The following is a 14,896-nucleotide window of genomic DNA, read 5'->3' on the forward strand; positions in this document are numbered from 1 at the left end:
TATAGGACTTTGTCGCAGGTCTTCCTTGTTTTACTTGTAGACGCTGGTATGTACTGCAGTGGATAAAATCTTTCCTTAGCTATTCCATGGATACCAACTCATGCCTCTCCCTTGGTTGTCCCTATTATTCAGAAATGCGGTGTTGTTGTTTTTTTTTTTTTTTTTACAAATGTGAAAACCTGCAGCAGCCAGGCATATCTCTTTTACAATGCAGTGAACCTTCCAAACCCTTGTCTTAGTCTCTCGGAACCAAACAAATTACATGCCATGGTGTGCTGTATATCACAGCTAGAGTGTTTATAATGTCTGGCCGAGTGGAGTTTGGGAATGGGCTTCTCTGGTGAGCTGAAGCAGATTGTGTCTTTGACTGACAAGCTGCCATTTTCTTGAGATTTGGTGATTTGGGGTCCTTCACCTATCCATGCAAACAAACCTTAACCTCAGAGATCTTTGGCATTTGACCCTAATATTTTTATACAGTAACTATACATACATTTATCACTCAGAGCTTTATGAACAGTGAAGTTTTTATTACACTGCACTCAAACCTCATTTAACCTCTTCTCTTGAAGTAATACTTTAAAACAGTGTTGAGAGAGTTTGTACAACCAGGGCTGGTTAGTTGACCCTTTTTTGTGCTTCCATTCCTGAGAAGCCTTTGGCATGGATGTTTGTGGTCAGTAGATGTTTTCTGTAACCTTGAAGAAAGTTACTCTCCTGTTTGAATGTATTCTCTTGGGGCCTCTTAAGTCCTTAGAAGCTTTTGTGTTGGCAGATTTCGTAACAGGAAGACCTCTGAATTGCTTGGTCATTGGTAGAAATGATCAGATCTGTCCCTTGTGTACTCCATTATCACTTCCATCTCTGAGCATTTCGCTTATGCTTTTCCCCTTTTGCAAACCACACGTCAGCCATTATATAAGGGCCACTTCATGCTTGGTGACTATTATTTCTTCTCTTACTATTCTGGCCCACATGCAACCCCATGCTCTAAAAGTTTCTTCCTGCCTGAACCACAAAATAGAACATTTTATTACTGTAGCAAAATTCATTACCATCTATTTTCTTACCATGCTACTTTGGATTATTTTCTGATTTCTATTTGTATAAATATTGCTTTCTCAACTTTCCTGTAAATTTCCTGAAGACCGAAATTGTATCTATATTTATGAACTCCACACAAATCTAACACAATGCCTAGCACACAGTAGGGATACAGTTTAGGTTAAATAAACACATTTTGACATGGTATCTTTAAAAATATAAGTATTTCCATCTGAAGGGAAATATTCCTTAATAAGCAGGCAATAATCCAGAATGGGGAAGAATTTCATGCCTTGGATCTTCAGAAGGTACACATGGTTGATATTCCTTGGAATGGACCTATTTGGATTTGGTGTCTGAGAAAGGTTATCATGTTGTTTCATAAGTCTAGAGGCAAAGCTTTGAACCCTTTATTTTATTCCCTCTCTTTCCAACTCCTGTTTATGTGTAAAACTAAACATGCCTGTAGCATTGATTCGCACAAGGAGAAGTTTTAAGTTCAGTGAGAAAGAGAAATGCGTGTGCCATTTATGTGTCATTGCTGCAGTGAATGAATCAAAACTGGTCCAAGAGCTGACACTTTGATTACTGTTGAAGTTACTTTTGGGTCTACCTCTTAGGTGTTCCACTGAAATCCATGCTAAACAATGGTAAGAGCATTTCTCTCACACCAGGTAAATGAAAAATACTGAGTCTAATTTCTAGTGGGTCTGTAGGTATTCAGCAATGACAAAGTCGTTCATTTTGGATTATCTTTTCAATTTCGCTCAGCCAAGCCATCGTTTCCCTTTCTGGCCTTACTTCTAATATGCACTTTCAAAGCATTTTCACTATTTATTTGGGCCTTATTCCACTATGTGCATTGTCTTTTCGGTGGTTTGGAGAAAGAGCAGACAGGTGACATCAAGCGGAGTTACTAAATGCTTTTAACCAGCTGGTAGATCTGGGCTACAATACCAAGATGTATATTCCTGAGCCCCAACATCTTTTAATTCATTTGACACTTATTTGGTGCTTAACACCTGTCAGATATTATTCAAAGTGCTTTATAGAGATCGACCTAGTTAATCCTCATAACAACTCTATGACATAGGTACTGTAAGAATTCCCATTTAATAGATGAGAAAACTGATGCACAAAGAAGTTACAACTATTTTGCCTAAGGTCACAAAGTCAGTAAATGGCAGAACTGGGATTTGAATCAAGGCAGTCTAGTTCCAGAGCCCATGCCTTTAACCACTGTGCCTCACTTCCTGTGTTCTGTGTATTTTATTTCTTTTTGTTAAACAGATACTTGTGGAATACCCTACGCCTAAAGCATTATGTAAAACAATTTTGGGACAATGGAAAAGAGGGGGACCCAGTTGCTAACTACAAAGGACATCAGCATTCACAGGGAGTGAAGGACATGTTTAGTTTTGCACAACCTATGTGAGTTATTCTCTCTGCCCTCAAGGACATCTGATTTTTCATTGATGAGAGAAGAACGGCTCAGATGTTGGGAGGATTGATGACTCATTTACAAGGAGAGCAAAGTTGTCCAAGTGCTTGTCCATTAGGAGACCTTTCATATGGGTTGTGTAGGAGTGAAAAATAGAACCTCTAGTCATTTATTTAACAAACACTTATTAAGCATCGGTAAATATAAGGTGTGTTGTTAAGAACTACTAGAACATTGTAGGTTCTTACTTCTAAATATTATCATAAAACTTCGCCAATTCAGACTACATGGAGAAAAGTCAGTGTAATAAGTAATGCAGATTTGCAGATTTCATGTTCAATTAATGCAGTGCTATCCCTCTACATCTATTTTTACAAGGAAAGGCAACAAAAGAAACAGAGAAAGGGGGGAGGTAACAAAGGATTGGGCATATGCAGTAATTCTAGCATATTTCAGTCACCAGGGCCTCCATCTCTTCACTCTCCCTGTCCAAAGATTGTCAGTGTGGGTATCCTTGCTTAGCATTTTTTAAATCCATAGGCAGCATGAACTTGGCCAGTATACCAACCCCTTAGGAATACTAAATGTACCCCATTTCATTTATAGGAAAGAAGCAAATTAAGACAGAGCACTTTTGTGTAAACCATAAACTGAATTTAACAAGGCAGGAGGCTTGGGAATCCATGCTCAGGCTGCTTGTTTTTCCTTGCACCTTGTTAAACATGGTTGAAAGTTTGCATGCTGGGGAGCAGCCCACTTTCCCTTTGTTCCTGGGAATGGCTCTAACCGACCTGGTAGACCGGGTGGTTGGGGTGCAGTCTTAGATACTGGGGTCAGAAGGGAACAGGGAGCAGAGTGGGCCTGAACTAGCACCTTCAAGCAGCGCCCACCTCAGTTGGACCCGAGGGCCTGTACGTGTGTCTTCATGTTTGCAAACTCTCCAAAGAACAGGGTTGCCGTGGACACTGATTCCAACATCTAATAACATTTATTATCAAGCCACTCTTTCTACGTCTAAATTAAATCTTTCTTTCTACAGTTTAGTGCATCCCTTTTGTTCTGCCCCGAATAAAGATGGAGAGCAGCTGGTCAGTATTCCCTGTAGAATAACACTTCGGACACTTGAAAGCTATTATTTAGTTCCCTCAGAGTCTCCTCTTCTCCAGGCGAATCCTGAAGCTTTTTGCTCCCACTTATTTTCTCCACTCACCTTTCTCTTTCCGGCTGTGAGTCCTTCTTCAGCTGCTTCCTTCTCAAGCCACCTAGAAATCTGACTGCATGTTTCTTAATGATGTTGTTATTGGAAAATGATAGTAGAGGATTTTGTTTCTCTTTCAGTCATCATTTTCTGGTGGACTTAGTCCTTAATTATTTTAGAATTTTATTCATTGGCTTGAATTTACTGAAGAATTTCCCCAAATCTTTAAGTATTCTGGATCTGTGGAGAAATTGCTAGTAAATTAAAGTATGTGTGTGAATATGTGCATATTTTTATGTGTATGTGTATAGTTTTTCACTGCTTTCTATTCATCTCTACCGAAATATTACATTATGATATAATGTGTAGTTCCGTTTTAAACGTGGTTTCAAGCCATATGTATTAGGCATGGGATGTTAGTGTGTGTGTGTGTGTGTGCGCGCGCGTGTGCGTGCGTGCGTGTGTGTGTGTGTGTGTGTGTGTGTAGTAATTCTGATTAATTTGTAATCACTGCCCAGAATGCAATTCTGAGAAGGATTCTGAGGCTCCCTTAGTTAAGCAGGGAGAATAATGCTGAAACGAATGTTTTGTGGCATTAACTGTGGGTGAGAACAGGTGTGGTGGTATTATTATGGCCAGGTTGTGCCTAAATAAATGGTTGAAAAGTTAAAATAATAAATGACCATCCTGCCAACATCCTCGGTAGGTACTTTATTCATGGCAGCCCCTTGCTCAAGAATTCGTGGCTTCATATAGCTTAATGTAACCCATCTAAATGCTTCTTCCTGTTCACTGACCTTTAGAGATCTCCCAAAGTTAGCGCCACTCAATATACTTATTTTAGTTTCCTACCGCTTCCCAGGAACTCTTTTGTTTCAGAATTTTTAAACTCATTTTTTACATTCAAAGAATTTTTACCAACTCACCTAGAATCCACTCCCCTCTTTCCAGCCATCCAAATCTTACTCATTGTATGAGACCCATCATCCATGAATCTTTTCTCAATGTAGGTTTTCAGTGTTCATCAATATCTCCTTTCTCTAATCTCCTATGACAATTATATTTTTCCACTTAGCCCAGTTTTATATAGTGTTTGTGAGTCTCGGTAATTGTTCTGTGTGAACCAACTGGTCATCTCTCTTCAGGTAGACTAACTTCTTTCAGAGAAGAGACCATGCCTTTCCTTTTATCTATTTTTTTTTAACTTTCCTTCCTCATGTTTCAACCTGCCTCAAAGCAGTGCTATGCTCAGAAATAGTACTCCAAAAGTACCTATTACAGGACCCTTCAAATAACCAGTTTGACTGCTTTTCACAATGATTAGATAGGTTGAAAAATAATTTGATCAGACTTTATGGGTTTGGATAGATAGATTAATATTTCAGAAGGTATAGTTACTAGTGACATTAGTAAAGAAAAATGTATTTGGGGATCACACGTAGTTAATAAATGATTCTCTTTTGGGGAAGAATAAAAGTGATTTCATTTTGACAGAGCTCAAAGTATTATTAATTACACAGATGCTAATATGGTATTGAGGAATAGCATAGTAAGGCATTGAAATGCAATTTCTCACCTGGCTTGCATAAAGGGTGATGAGATGTTCAACACAAGATTTCTCTGCTCTGGCACAGTGAACATATTAAAAATTGCAGGCAAAATCCAAAAGCAGGAAAAAAATTTGTAATCAATCATTGGTAAATTATATTCACTAATGTAGTTGAGAAAAATCAGAAAGGAATCTGTTGGCTGTGGTGGGTTCTGATGTTTTGGTAAAAATGGTTTTAGAAACCGAGGAAAGACATTGGAGAACATTTAGCCAAAAATGGTTTTAGAAACCCAGGAAAGACATTGGAGAACCTCGGCCTGGCCATCATTCTGTTCCCCATGTGATGGGGGAGCTTCTCAAAAGCCACCTGAGAGGCAAAGCGAAACTGCCACAGAATGGCATTTCTGAACCACAGCATAGTGGCTTAATTGATTTATTCTTTATTCTTTTCAAAAGACAGCTGAATGTCAAAGGTCTTTTTTTGTGTAGTACTAGAGAACTGGTTGTCAAACAACCTCTACTCATTCAATAATTTATCCCATTTTGTAAAAGAAAGGCAGCTGACATGCAGTAAATCTACTCCATATTTAAATTACTACATTGAACAATAATAAGGAGAATGAAAAATCTAGTCCATTATTTAAAATTAAACATATATGAAACTGTTTTTTTCAAATGATCACCGAAGGCTCTAGTTTAAAGGCGGCACTGAAGCCTGAGTGGAATAAAAATGCCTAACAGTAGTTTGCAAATGGCAGCGGAATTATTTATTCTATTTTTTTTCTATACATAAGGAATCGAGCTAAATGAACAATGTTTAAGTATGTCAGAATTTCATCAATTTTGCATGAGCATTCTCAAATATCCTGGTGGGGGTAATTGCTTGCAAATACATTTAAACTAATGATATGTTATATCCTTACTTGATATAAAACTATTAAAAGATACGTTATTGCATTTGACAATGCCATGCAGCTGGGTCAGATCTTAATGACAGATTTCTGCATTCGTGAATTAAGATACACTCTGCTGGAAGCAAATATTTTGTAAAAATAAAGCTATATACTATGTAAGTTTGATCATTTATCTAAAATTTCCATTTTTGTTTGTTGGGAGCTATAAGAGTTAAGAGAGAAGAAGGGTTTGTCCCTTTCCTAAAATTGGGAAAGGAATCCAGAACTATAATTGAATCCTCCTCATTCCCCATTCTCCTCAGCTGGAGTGAACAGAACTTGTAAAATCCACCATGTGGTTTTAAAGGTCCACTTAGAGCGTGGTTTTGCATCCCTTGCAGGCTGCAGTGACTGACATGCCTCAAACCAATTAGAGAAAAGTGGCCCTTTCCTCCAGTGACAAAGGCATGTTTATTTTAAGGGGAATTAAACTAGGCTGAAAGGAAACATTGGATGGGGAAAATAATTCAAGGAAGAAATAAAAGAAAGATCTACTTGTGGAAATAGTGTTATAAAAAGAGAAGTGTGGTGATTTGCTGTGAGGATTCTTTGGTCCTTCACTTTCAGGGGGTATTGGCTTTTTAAATTTTTTAGTCTGTTCTTGCTTTTGCCTGAGGTCAGTACACCGAGGGTCCAGTTTGTATCAGCTTGGCTTTTATTTGTCTGACTCTCACCCTAGGCTCTGTGATCAAAACCCCAGTGTGAGTTCCCTTCTTGACAATGGGCTAAAATGCATATTAATTTGTCTCCGGTGCCAGGATTTGTGACTCCAAGATAGATTGTAAAGCAGGCATTAATGCTCATATGTGATTACGGAACTTGGGGAGCAAGCCTGGCATCCCACTGGAAGTCAGATGATGTTATGATTACAAGGGAAGTATTGATATACATCCCTAATTGTTTCTTAGGACTTTTGGGTTCTATTTATGATGTCATTACAAAGCTATGCATTATCTGCATAATCGCCAAGGAAAAGACTCTCATGAAGGAAAATGCATCCCACTGAGATAATGCCGCAAGCTACTGCTATACATCCAACGGCATATGTATGGTGTTGAAATAATAAGACAGCATGGAATAATGATGAATTCTTGTTCCCATCATGACAGAAAGCTTTCTCGAAATTATCACTATTACTGGCTTAATTGATCCATGCTCAGTGAAAGGATTTCAGCAAATGGATGGCTTTGGGACTCAATCCCTACTCCACAGTACAATTTCTGAGAGTATCAGCCTAAGAAAGGCCAGTCGCTCTTTGCAGAAGCTGTGATTGCCCTGCATGGAATGCACTCTGCATCTCTGGAAGTGTGTGTGTGTGTGTGTATGTGTGTGTATCTTTACACACACATGCACACACAGAATTTGGTTGATAGCTTAGGGTTGAAAAATAAAGGTAAGATAAACTTGCCTCTGAAATAAGGGGAAGATAATTTTTCTCTGTGAACAGACTTCATGGAGTGAAAAAATTACACATTATTGTCGCTCCGTGTTATATATATGAAGCTCTCGCCTTGACTCGGCAGCCTAGCAGGACTAGATCTTTTATATGGCAAAGAACAGTACAATATACCTTCACTGCAAGGTTTTCAGTTACATGGTAATTCTGATACATATTCTCTCCCTCTCTTTAAAAGGCACATATGCTCTGATTTTCAACATCATTGAAGATTATTACAACTTCACTTCATAATATACTGTAAATTTTATTATAAAGCACCGATTCCTTGGCTCCTAAGAACAATCTTGGGGAAAAAGTGCACTATACTTCTTACTCTTTCGGTAATGTGAGAGGAGACCTAATGAAGCTCTTTATGCAAATTTTCCAGTTATCAGGTAAAATCTTCACATAGAAAATCTGTCACATGTTGTAAAATTTCTTTATGTTATCAAATGCTAATGATGACTCAGAACACAGCCCACAGAGGATCTTTGAAATCCTTCATAAAAACTGTATCCCACCCCAATATCGGGCCTTGGAAATTCCACTGCTCTGAAGACGCGGGTTTGTAATTAGCACGGTGCAGGCTCCTCTGCCCTCTGAAACCATAATGTTAATTACAAAAATTACACTGTGTTTAAAAGTGCAATTAAGAGACTCCACCGCACAAAGGGAATCTTGGAACCTCTTTTCACACTTTGAAGCCAGGTCATAATGTAGCCCATAAAAAGGAGGCCAAGGCTCATTCCCTTTTAAAGGCTTCAGAAGATCAGAGAGGCGATCTCAGCAAGAATGAGCTCTACTGAGCTCTGCAGCGCTCTTAATGAACAGTGTTCTACCTGGAGCCAGGGAGAAGGCAAAAGGAGAAAATTAGCTGAAAAATGATGGCTGTTCTACACCCAGCTTGGCGATTGCCAACATCAACGCCCAGCTTGGGTCTACTCTGGGCCAATTCTGGAGTCATTTGCTTGGTCCTGGTATCTGCGCATGTATTTGTAAGTAAAACTCTAAGATGGAGTTTTGGGGATTCAGGCCTGATTTTGTACTTCATTCAGAATCCAATAGTATAAGATCTATTTGAACAAAAATTACACTGGGAAATAAGACCCCTCTCCTCAACTTCTTGGAGGAAATAATGGGAGGAATTGTAGAATTAAGCTGCACACTTTCTTCAGTGATTTAATGGTAGGCCTCAGGCTACTTTGTTGGTGGTGAAATGTGTTAATGGTTATTACAAAGCAGGCAGTGCAGACTAATGGGCAAAACACTGGGGCAGAAAACAGAAGTCTTGAATTAAAGAGTCTCGTGTTTGCAGCTGTGTGACATTTAGTGACATTTAACTTCTCGATGCCTCAGTTTCCCCACCAGGAGAATGAGAATAATATAGACCTTGAGGACAGTCAAGAGAATTTTCTGGAATAAATTATTGGAAGGAAAAGTACTCAGCAGTCTGTAAAGAGGCAAGCATACACAAATTAATATTGCTTTGGATATGCCATGGGCAAACATGAGAATTTTGGTTAAAGCCTGAGGAAGTTCTTTCTCTTACCCTGCGTTTGGGTGAAATTGATACCCACCCCTCTTAATTCATATGTTTAAGTCCTAAACCCCAGACCCTCAGAATGAAACCTACTTGGAAATAGGGTAACTGCAGATATAATTAATTAACATGAGGTCATTGGAGGGAGGGCTCTAATTTAATATGACTGGTACCCTTATGAAAAGGGGAAATTTGGGCACGATGAAAGATGCATACAGAGAGAATACCACGTAATGACGCTGGGAGAAGGCTGCCATCTACAAGCCAAGGAGAGAGGCCTGAAACACATCCTTCCCTCCCAACCATGAGAAAGAACTAACCCTGCGTACATCTTGGTCTCAGACTTCTAGCCTCCAGAACTGTCTGAGACAATACATTTCTATCGTTTAAGCCACCCAGTTTGTGGTACCCTGTTATGGCAGTCCTAGTATACTAGGATACCCTAAAATTGAATATGTCTTCCTTAGGGTTATTTTTCTCTGAAAACTTTGAAATATATTACCAGTCTATCATACACATACACATGAGATCGCACAGCCCCTCATGGCATTCCTCCTTCACTCATAGCCAGTGTTTAGGTCACTCTTTTCCCATACTGGGCCTTCACATGCACTTTCACACTCCAGAAGCCTATCCTAATTTCTTTGTCTGACTTCCTTTTACCTTTCCTAGGGAACACCCTGGTGTGCCAAATCACTGCTATCTTAGGAACTCTACTGAGACATGAATCAAAGAGTAGCATTCAGCCTCTTATCTGTGAGGCAGCTAAAAAGCTGCCCCCAAATTTATTTACATACCCAGATTTTTCATTTTTGCCTAAAGTGCAATGAACAATAGAGAATGAGGAAATTGATAGTAGCTAGAGAGTGTTTTAAAGAGTTGTGGAATGGAACTAGAGTGTTAGAAGGGAGTTGGAGAGAAGGTTCTTCTTTAACTTGAAGGTCCCAGAAAGAGGACCAGGTGGGAGGTAGGCAGTTCAATCCTATTAGGCCTATGTACAGTTTCAGGTCTGACACTATCCTAGCATCTCAGAAAACAGTGATAGTTACTCTAGAAAGAGGTATATATATAATAGGCAGATAAAATGATTTTCAAAATTCAGGAGGACATTTTTATCACACTTTTTTAATGCATTTTATCCCCATTTCTCTCTCTCTAAATTTCAATCTCTCTCTACTTCTCTCTCTCTTTTCTAAACCTCTCTGAAACACACACACACACACCTACACAGAGGCATACATGCTAAATTCCAAATGAAGGCTTTCAAATTTTTTTGTAGATTTGCTAAATCTGCAGAAATGCATTACTCAAGTATCTAGAACATCCAGGTAAGCTGCTGCCTAAGTAAATAATTTCCATCAGGGGAATTTTTGATTCTCTGTCCCCTGAAAACTCAGGACGTGTTAACCACACTGTTTCATACTCGTGAGCCCCTATGTGGTCTCTGAGCTGGTGCACTTTGCTTAATTCCTCCTTCCATTTACAAATAAATTTCTTGTGAAGTCTAATGTGAAAACTCCCAACACTGCTCAATAGATCACCAACCTGACCTTTTGTAGAAACATAGAAGGTTGGTGGTAAAACCAATTTAAAAATGGGAGGGAAATTCCTAGTTTTCCTCCAACCCCCACAACCCCCAAAGTCCTGCACAGTGTGCTGCCCATTGGGCTGGGCTGTTTGGCGTGCGCGTCTGGAAAAATTCGCTTCCTCCTCCTTCATCTTCTACCTGCCTGACTCGTTACAGAACCAGACAGTTTACATATGTGATCCTTCCTATTTAGAAAATTAATGGTGTTTTCTGGCTCCAAATCACAGCTTGTGGTGCTCTGCAGGCGATGAAAAACTTGGCCAGCTTCAGCAGCAAGGCAGCCATTAGGAAATTAACCCTTGGTGACCAAGGAGCAAAGGTAGGCGAGCGGGGTCCTGGCGACGTGGCAGGCTGTAGCTTTCAGGTGTCGATACATATGTTAGCCGTGTAGGAACAGCACACGCGGGGCCCCCTGAGAGCTTCTAGCTAGCATGTTTGTGGTTGGCCACTGTGGAGAGGGCACGGACAGAGCACTTGGCAGCCAGCACAACCAATATGCCACACTTTTTATCAGAGCTCAGGAGAAAGCCCAGGGCCCAGCTTTGGAATCCCAGCCATCAGTGTCTTGGCTCTACCTGATTAAAAGATGTGCCATTAGTCGCCATCCCTGCGCCTCCATTTCACACTCCTGTGCCGTTCTCTCTCTCCCTGCCTGCCTCAGGGAATAGCTGACCTCAGACTGAATGCTAACAGCCAGGGTGGGAGAAAACTTTAAAGTGCTTAATTCCACATTAATTTAAGTAGCCCCTGCTTGCTTCTTTTAGGGTTTTTAAAATTTGTTTGTTTGTTTTATGCATGGAAGCCATAAGAGACTATTTTCTTGTGTAGTTTAGAAACTGTCGCGCGCGCGTGTGTGTGTGTGTGTGTGTAGGGTGGCCAGGGTCAGGGTATGGGGCTTCGAAGTGTCAAGTCTGTCTTTGAGAATTTGGTTTCTTGAGGGCAATATTCTTTGGACCATTTTTATAATTTTCTTTTTTCACAGTAAAGATTGAGCCAGTGCATTTGGAAGGTTCAGCTTCAGTCCTGGATTTATCCCTGATGAATGTAAAATCATTTTCCTTGGCCTTCCCCAATGGAACCGGCATCAGTGACCCCCAGGATCACATGCATTGAGGCATGCTTTTCTCTATTTATTTTGTAAACTGATGACATACAGGGGCTCTAGATTCTGAGCAGTCATGGATCCCTGAGCCTGCCACTGAGGAAAGAAAAAGGGCAGCCTAGTGTGTAAGACGCACAGGTGATGGAGACTCAAGACTTGCCCTCGCCATCTCCTGCACACCTATCATGCAATCCTGAAGTCGAATTTATTTTTAGGTTCCTTGTACAGGAAAACACAGCTGCTTATTTTACTTCTTCTGAATGCTGTGCTCCGTGGTATTCATTGAAATCAGGCTATATTCATCTCTAACATTGTGCAACACCAGCTTTAATACAAACAGGGGTAAATAACAGTGGCACATTAATTACTCCTTTCTAGTTTACTCTGACAAAAATGTACTAAAATGAAGACTAATATAATTATAGATGATACATTTTCAATTAGCCTTTGTTAATACTATTAATAAGATTAATAATATATACTAAAAATGTCAATATGCTTATCTAAATAAATTTTTTAAATCACCCTTTCAAGTCCCAGCATCAAACATTAAGGCACAGCATCTTAATTACAAGTGCTCATCAACAAAGTTAAATGGAGAACATCCCTCAAGTGAGGCAGAGACAGACAGAGGCAAGCCCCGAAGCTGCCTACGTGTTCACCTTTCTTGGCCCCATTGGACTTTTCTGTAAACCATCAGCATTTGTGGAGAGAACATATCCAAATTAACACAGGACTCTGCAAAGTTCTCACATAGTGAGGGCTACACATAGAGCGGCTTATTCTCTAATATACACACACATGTAAATGACCCCTTTCTGAACCGAATGATAAAATGTGGGTTTTGCCTTTATAATTTTAATAATATACAGCACAACTGTGACTGGTGTTAATGTATAGAATTAATTGTCCCAGTGAGACATTTCTTCCAAAAAAGCAATAATAGCTGGATTCTCCTTAAGAATGTGAAAACCCTCTGGTACACTAATAAAATGCAAAAGGTTCACAAAATAATATCCTAAATAATTGGGTTCCTGGTACCAAAGACCTCATGTAGTTTCTCTTAAGCGATCTAAAAAAAATTGTGATTATTCCTTTGGATTTAATAAAACATAATTGAAAAAATATCTGTGAGGGTAACGTAGAGATATATCCATGTCCCCTTAATAGTTTTAAAGGTGAAATTCTTAACACTTGCTCATAATTAAGGAGAAAAGATGTTTTGCAAGTAAATAATGATGTTTACTTGGCTGAAAACTTATTAGTAATATGCCCAGCCTACCCCTCACCCCATGTGCATGTGTATGCATGTGTGTGTGTGTGTGTGTGAGTGTGTATGTGTGTGTGTTATATGATCATTAAAACTTTTTAGCAGCTCCAGTTTGTAAATCCACTGGCCCTTTCCTCCCCAGAAACTGGGAAACTGCATACTCCTACCGTGCTGTATTCATAAACAAATTAGTGTCCTTTGAATAGATTGAGTGTGAGCGTGTGTGTGTGTGTGTGCGTGCGTGCGCGCACGCATGTGTGCATATAGTGGGGGTTGGGAGCACAAACTGTTCTCCTGCCTGGATAGATGTTTTCATCCCAGTAGTTTTTCTTTACTTCCCCTTTAGACATAAAGGCTTACCCAGACTGAAAAATCTTATCCCTTATTCTTTTTTTTTCTGCATATCCTTACCTGTTTATTCACTTGTTCTTATGTTACAAAAACCAGGTAAAAAGCAGAGGCTGGAAATTAACATAATTTTTTGTGAAGAAAGAGGAGCTATGGAGAGTGTTTGGGGACCTAGAGGGAGAGTGGAAAATGCAAAGGGGAGTCGGGACAGAGCCGGGGATGGTAGAGCGACAGAATGCTGAAGATAGTTGTCCCAGCTACGAGATAAAAGCTACATTACATGAAATTAATGGAGGCTGTCTGCGACATACATGAATCACTGTTTCAACACTAAGAAACCAGCACAAAAGAATAAAGAAATCTGAGTACTAACTACATCTTCAAAGGTCTCCTATTTACCCAGCTATACTGGGTACTGACACAAGTGGGGGGAAATATAAAAAAAAAAGCACTGCTGTGATTGAATGAATGCGACCATATGAGCTATATTGGAGCCGTATGCATCCTATTTAGCTGATATCAAACACAGTTTAATGAAAGTTAAATAGTTTCTGAGGAGTGCATGAGCTGGAACAGATTAGATTCCACCGAGGGGTCTCTCAGCATATTGTTGCTCACATGTACTCCCCGCTCAGGGCTGCTACGATTCCAGCACTCCATTAGCAATACACAAAAGACTTATGCAGATAGCGGGCATAAGCTCCTACCGCCATGTTGGGAAATAAAAACACACACACACACACACAGACACACGCACACACGGATGAAGGTTTTGTTCAACGTGTTCATCTCAAAATAGATCTCTGTAATTCAAAACTGATAAGAGCATTTGTTGGAAGAAGGAAGTAGCTGCCTATATTTTTAAATAGAGAAATATGTAAACGGCCTCGAATAGAAGATATTGCATCAGGCATATGAAGAGAGTTTGATCTTTCAGAGGACAATGATATGGGTAAATGTGATGTCCTTTTGATCCGTAAGCTACATCTGGGCAAAAGGTACAGCAGTTTCCCTGTTACTACCCCATGAAGTTATAGGGGTGTATGCTTCTGCAAATCCTCACACACAGTATTCCTCTTCCAGCAACGCCTCATTTTTAAAATGTACAATCCCTTCCAGAAATACTGCTGAACAGCCTGTCCATCTATTCACATGGCTGTCGCAAAAACTGACATGAATTGCAATTAATAATTTCATTACTTGGCAAAGATTTTTTTTTTTTTAAATTTCCCCACAATTAAATTGTCTACGTGGTTTTTTTCTTCCTTCTGTCCACGCACCCCCTGCTCTGTCTTTATTGAGCTGATTTTCAGGGACAGTGACAGTGGTGTTTTAATTTAAATAAACAGGAGAGAGCTTTCACGTTGGTCTTTCTAGAAAAGCGGCTGGAATGGTTGAATAGAATGGCATCGTTTGCTCCTTTCG

Source organism: Pteropus alecto, unplaced genomic scaffold (assembly GCF_000325575.1).
Source record: "Pteropus alecto unplaced genomic scaffold, ASM32557v1 scaffold131, whole genome shotgun sequence".
Classification (NCBI taxonomy): domain Eukaryota; kingdom Metazoa; phylum Chordata; class Mammalia; order Chiroptera; family Pteropodidae; genus Pteropus; species Pteropus alecto.